At 47.8% G+C, this 6000-nt stretch overlaps 1 pseudogene; it reads left to right on the top strand.

Moving 5' to 3' along the window:
• Positions 1-6000, top strand: part of LOC102831273 — a 54069-nt pseudogene that overhangs the window by 18903 nt on the left and 29166 nt on the right.

The raw sequence follows: 6000 nt of genomic DNA, 5'->3' as shown, positions 1-6000 counted from the left end.
TTTTTCTCCACTCCATTGTATTGTGTTTTGATACATTTTATAATCATTTTTCTGAATTCCTTCTCCAGCATTTCCAAAGCCTGCCCTCCTTCCAATATGGAGTGTAGGTCTACCTCCAGATCATTTGTCTCAGTCACTTTATCTCATTTCTGGACATGTGCTGATATGGTCATCTGCTTCTGTTTTGGGGGGCATATTCAGTAGTTATCTGTGGCCTTAATACTTAGATGGGTGTGTATTTTGGTATTTTTTATGTTTTCTGATTGCCTCCAAGTAGATGTGATTAGGGGATGGGCTTCCCTTTTCACTCTTCTCCCTAAGAAATTTCAAGATGCCACTGTTGGTCATTGTGACGTAACCCAGGATTTAATTTTTGGCCTATTTCCTTTTTAGTCTGCCTGTCCCACTCCAGAATCCCCATTCAGGACTTTTTCCCAGTGATAAACAGTTCAGGGCTGGCTTTGGCCATTTTGCACCGTAGTTCTGTTTTAAGTGGAAACTGTCACTTTAAATTTTAAGGAGATCTGTGCGCATGCATAGTAGAACCCTCCGGGGATGGAGTTGGAGTGTCCACTTGCTCAGCCACCCCCTCTAGTCACCAGAATGAAGGTGTGCAGCCAACAAGAAACCAATGAACAGATACCAAAAAGAAAAAAATAGAATATCCACACCTTCCCCTGCTTGGTCTTGTCCAAGATGGCGGCTCTGGGAGCAGCTGAGTATCCTGGATTAGAAAGCAATGGGTTTCTTGCTTCTGCTACAAATTCCCTTAGCTGTAAGCCTTCCAACCTTCTAAATATTCCTTTATATGTGGTTCAGAGTTCTGGCACCATCCCCTGAGCCTGTTTGGTCTGGTATTCTCTGTTGTTGCTTATGGAGCTCCTCACTGCACATCTACCCTCTCCACCATCTTGTTTCTTCCCCTATTTTGTCTACTTTTGTGTAGTTTTCAAAATGTTTAGTACTCTGTGTATACCCTAAATTAGAGTCCTCATATTTGTCCCTATTTTTTCATTGATAACCTTCATAATTTTGGGATTCACATTTAGTTCTTTAATCTATGCAGAGTTAGTTTTTGTATAAGGTGTGAGGTAAAGGTCTTGTTTCAATCTCTTGCATATCACTTTCCAGTTCTGCCACCACCATCTGTTAAAGAGGCTATGTCCTACCCATGCAATATACCTAGGCAATTTGTTGACAATCAGTCAGCTGTATGTGGATGGGTTAATTTTTGGATTCTCGATTATGTTCCATTGATCAATACATCTTTCATTGTACCAGTACCAAGCTGTTTTGACCACCATAGCCATGTAGTAGGTTTTGAAATCAGGGATTGAGAGGCTTCCAACCTTGTTCTTTCTCGTAAGTAGTGCTTTGCTTATCCTGGATCTCTTTCCTTTCCATATAAAGTTTGTAATTGTTTTTTGCCATCTCTTTGGAGAATGTCATTGGAATCTGGATTGGGATTGCATTATACATGTAAATTGCTTTCAGCAGTATTGACATTTTCAAGAAGTTGAGTCTTTCTATCCAGGATCATGGTATATTCTTCCGCTTTTGTAAGTCTCTTTTGGTGTCTTATAGTAGTGTTTTGTAGTTATCTTTGTATAGGTCCTTTGTTTCTCTGGTTAATTTATTCCTAAATATGTCATTGTTTGGGCAGCTATTGTAAATGGTATTGCTTTCCTAATGTCCTTTTCTGCACTGTCATTATTACTATATAGGAATCCAACAGATTTTTGTATGTTGATCTTATACCCTGCCACTTTGCTGAATCTTCCAGTGATGTCTAGTAGCATTTTTTAACTGAGTCTTTTGGGTTTTCTATGTATAGGATCATATTGTCTGCAAATGGAGAGTTTTATTTCCTCTTTGCCAATTTGGATGCCTTTAATTTCCCTATCTTGCCATATAGCTCTAGCAGTTTTATTTGTTTTTAATATAGCATTAAAATATGACTTGTCTATATAACTTAGGTTTTGATGGCCCTTAAACTTGGCCACTGAGGCTGTAGTAGCTTCACCTCCTGGCCCTGGGGGAGAGTCCTTCAATCTAGGAAGCCTGAGACTCGGGCTAGAGGAAGATGGAGCTAGCTGGGCTGGGAGCAGAAACCCTAGGAAAGATGGGAAGGGCACTCTCAGCCTCCACCCCTTTATACTCAGTGTTCACACCCCAACCTTGGGCCACTCAGGAGGCTGCTGGGCACAAAGCCACACCCCGCATCATTGTGAGTGGGTCTCAGAGACCCAAAAACTGTCATTCTCTTCTCCCAGGACTGACCAGGTGCCTTCCCAGAAGCTGGAGCCTCCTTTTGACAGACAGAGCCACCTTACACCAGAGGACACCCAAGTGAGTCTGGGGCCGCAGAGAACAAGGTCCCTAGACTGGAGCCTGGGGAAGAAAACTGAAAGATGGCCCTAGGGAGGGAACTCAACCTGAAGACAGGGCCATTCTGCCTCCAGAGGTCCCTAAACAGCCCCCAGCACACACCTTAGTGGTAGCCAGTTCCCACAAGGCCAGATCCAAAGTAGAAGCCTAAGTGTAGGCTTACCCACTGCCACCATCCTAAACCAGGACTCTCCCTACCCAGGGGCCCCAGGGGAACCTCATCCTCCACCACAGGCCTGGAGCACCTCTGGCATGCTGACCACTGGTAGACCTTACAAAGCTAAAAGCTCAGGTTGTACTTGAAACTTCCCAGACAGCCACCAATGGGATGAATACCAGGAGAATCTCCATCAAACTAAGGTTCCAAGAAGGCTATGTGGAGTGGGGGAATGAAAAAGTCCAACTGAGCGCTCATCTTCTCTTGCAGAGTGTCCACCTGGATTCTCGAAAGCAGCAGGAAGAGGAGGAAATGCAAAAGCTGCCCCTGCAGACCCCCTACTATGACCCAGGTGCCTCACTCTCCTTCTGGCCCTTGGTAAGGATGGCTGAACATTTAAGACAGTGTCCCCAGTCCAGATCCACCCAGCCTGGCCTTGTGCCCAGCTGTTTTGGAAGGACAGAGGACAAAGGAGGATAAGAAGACAAGGGCATGGAGGTGGTAGGGCAGACAGAGGGAGCCCAGTTAGAGAAGGCTGGGGTGGAAAAGGGGGGAGGCCTGGGTCCTTCATCATTCACCACTGTGAGTCTTCAGGTCCATGGAGGGTGGAATTTCTAATGAGGCTGAGCCCCATCCGATGCCCAGCCCTCCCTCCCCCAACCCATTCCCCAGCTCAGTATCCTGCACCCTACTCCCCAGTACTGCCAAAAGACCACCAGAAAGACAGCCACAACCCCTCCTTCTGGCCCCACACCCAGCTGCCCAGAGGGCCAGCATCCATTTGAATGGCTGCCACCTCTGCCCATAGCCCATTCCTTTCATCTAATTTGGGGGTGAGGGGTGGCACCCATGTGGTGCCAACCCAGAGCCCTGGGCCAGACTGCCTGGGCCCAAAGATAACATACCTTCTCCTGGCATTGGTGGAAGAATTGGGCTTTGTTTCCACAGCACAGCGATCCTCCCTCTTGGCTGGATGTGCCAACATGAGCCCATCTTGAGATGCCAAGTCCTGTCCCCTGGAGAAAGCATTTCTTTCCCAGGGTGCTGAGCCCAGAGGGCAGCCCAGCCCCCACCTTCTGATTGTATCCAGGGTGCAAGAAGACCACTAGCCATTTGCTATTCCTCAACCAACCTAGAAACTTGGAAGTGAGTTGGAACTCATTGCAGACACAAAGTGCTTCTTCAGCAAGCAGCTAGGCAACCCTGAACCATTCATTCTCCTTCCTAGCTGAGGGTGCATACACCCCCTGACAGTTCTGACAGAAGGCACTGTGCCACTGGTCCCTGTGTAGTGGTGGTGATGTGCCATCGAGTTGATTCTGACCTACAGCAACCCTATATGGCAAAGTAGAACTAGCTCATAGGGCTTCCTAGGCTGGAATCTTTATAGGAGCAGATCGCCAGGTCTTTTATCCTGTGAAGGGTTTGAACAGTTGCCCCTTTAGGTAGCAGCTGAGTACTTAACCACAGCACCAATAGGATCCCTTCCCAGACCCCTTACTAAGCGCTCTTCAGATAATTTTCTGTTTAATTCTCATGGCAACCCTATGTGGTAAATCCTATATTTTTCCCATTTCATAGATGAGGAAACTGAGGCTTGGTGAAACAACAAGCTTTGTCCAATGGTGATGGAGTCATTCTGAACAGGGTAGTGAGAATGGTTGCACAACTTGAAGAATGGATGGACTCTTCAGTTACTAAATGGTGCATGTTCCGCCGAGTTGGTTGACACTCATAGTGATTCTGTATAGAGTTTCCAAGCAGTGGCTGGTGGATTTGAACTATCAAATTTTCAGTTAGCTGATGGTTAGCAGTTCAGTGCTTATCCTACAGTTCTACACTAGAAGTTGTTAAATTGGCTTATGATCTGTTGTGTATGTTTTCACAATTAAAAAAATAATAATAGAGGTTTGCCCAAATCGCCCCGCTAGTCACTGGGTAAGGACTAGTTCAAATCCTTGGCCCTCTGGCTCCTAAATCCACATGCCAGCACTGGGATGATAGATGTGGAGGGAGTTTTCATGTAGACCAAAGAGTCCAAGAAGGGCATGGTGAGCCTCAAGGTGGGCCCAGCTAGTGAAGAGTCCTCAGGTTTACCCAAGCAGCACCACAGGCTGGCTCTGCTGCCTGACTGCCCCTCAGCTCCAGAGATCCAGAATGGCCAGGGGCATCACTTTGTCCAGACCACAGGCGCCAAGTAGGGCTGGAATCAGCCCACCCAGGGAGCCTCGCCTCACCTACCCCCTGCTTCAGTGAGCATCTGTCTGAGGTGGGGTGGAGTGGCATCAATTGGAGAGACCTCCATGTTTCCAGAAAAGAGAAAGTCATGCCCTATTTGTTGTTGTTAAGTGTCGCTGAGTCGATTCTGACTCATAGCGACCCAGTATAGGGTTTCTGAGGAGCAGCTGGTGGGTATGAACCTCCGACCCTGGGATTAGCAGTCCAGTACGTAACCTACAGTGCCACACCAGAAGTCCATTCATTGATGTTGTTAAGTGCAATCGGATCAGTTCCAATTCATAGCTACCCTGTATAGGGTTTCTGAAGAGCGGCTGGTGAGTTTGAACTGCCTACCTTGCGTTTCAAACAATCTTGTGGTCCAGTGCTTATCCAACAGCACCACATCAGGACTCCATTTAGGATTCTCCAAATCAGCCTTCTTCCTCATCCTCAATCAAGTCCATTTGTCCTTTGGATGGAACAAGATGGGAAAGAATGAGGAGGCCATAGGAAACAAGGGACTGGCCGATGGAGGGGCAGGAGGCACAGGCTGAGAGGTAGGATGATGGAAGTTAGCAATTTGGAAAGCTCTGAAAGACTCCAGTGAGATCCTCTGTAGAGTGGGCCCAGCTCGACATAAAAATCGTAGTGATGGGACAGGACAGCTGCAGCTGGCCCTAATCCCCACTTAGGACTTCTCCTCCCGCTCTGACTGCTGCCTCTCAGCCTGGCATGCACAGCCCTCCCTGGGGGACAAGCCTGGCAGCTCCAGGCCAACCCCCACCTCTTCAGCCCTTTCCCCCCCTGCCCCCGCCCCCCATGCACACTCTTACCTCCCTCCTTTCTCCTGAAAACATATGGCTCAGGCACCAGGTTCTGCTCACGTTGGATTGACTGAAACTCCAAATGGCCTTGTCCTGAGTATCATAAGAGCCACATGGGATAAAGAGCAGAGCGTGTCCATCTCCAGCCACCAGCCAGGGCAGGAGGTGCTAGGTGACAAAGGCCAGGAGAACACTTCACTCTTTGTCCTGAGCCCCAGGGCCATAGAATCAGGGCATCTTGGGTAAGAATGGCTGTGGGGGTGATGTGTGCAGGTCACCAGAGGGTGGGAATTGGCAGAAAGGGAACTCTGACATCTTGGGGAGCCTCCAAAACGAGTATAATTCCTTTTGGCTTACAGAGAAATTACAGGGCCAGGAAAGGATTTATCCCTAACACTCAGGTTTGTTGGT

Source organism: Chrysochloris asiatica, unplaced genomic scaffold (genome assembly GCF_000296735.1).
Source record: "Chrysochloris asiatica unplaced genomic scaffold, ChrAsi1.0 scaffold00008, whole genome shotgun sequence".
Classification (NCBI taxonomy): Eukaryota; Metazoa; Chordata; class Mammalia; order Afrosoricida; family Chrysochloridae; genus Chrysochloris; species Chrysochloris asiatica.
The sequence above is the reverse complement of the archived record's forward strand: the minus strand, read 5'-3'. Positions and strand labels throughout refer to the sequence as shown.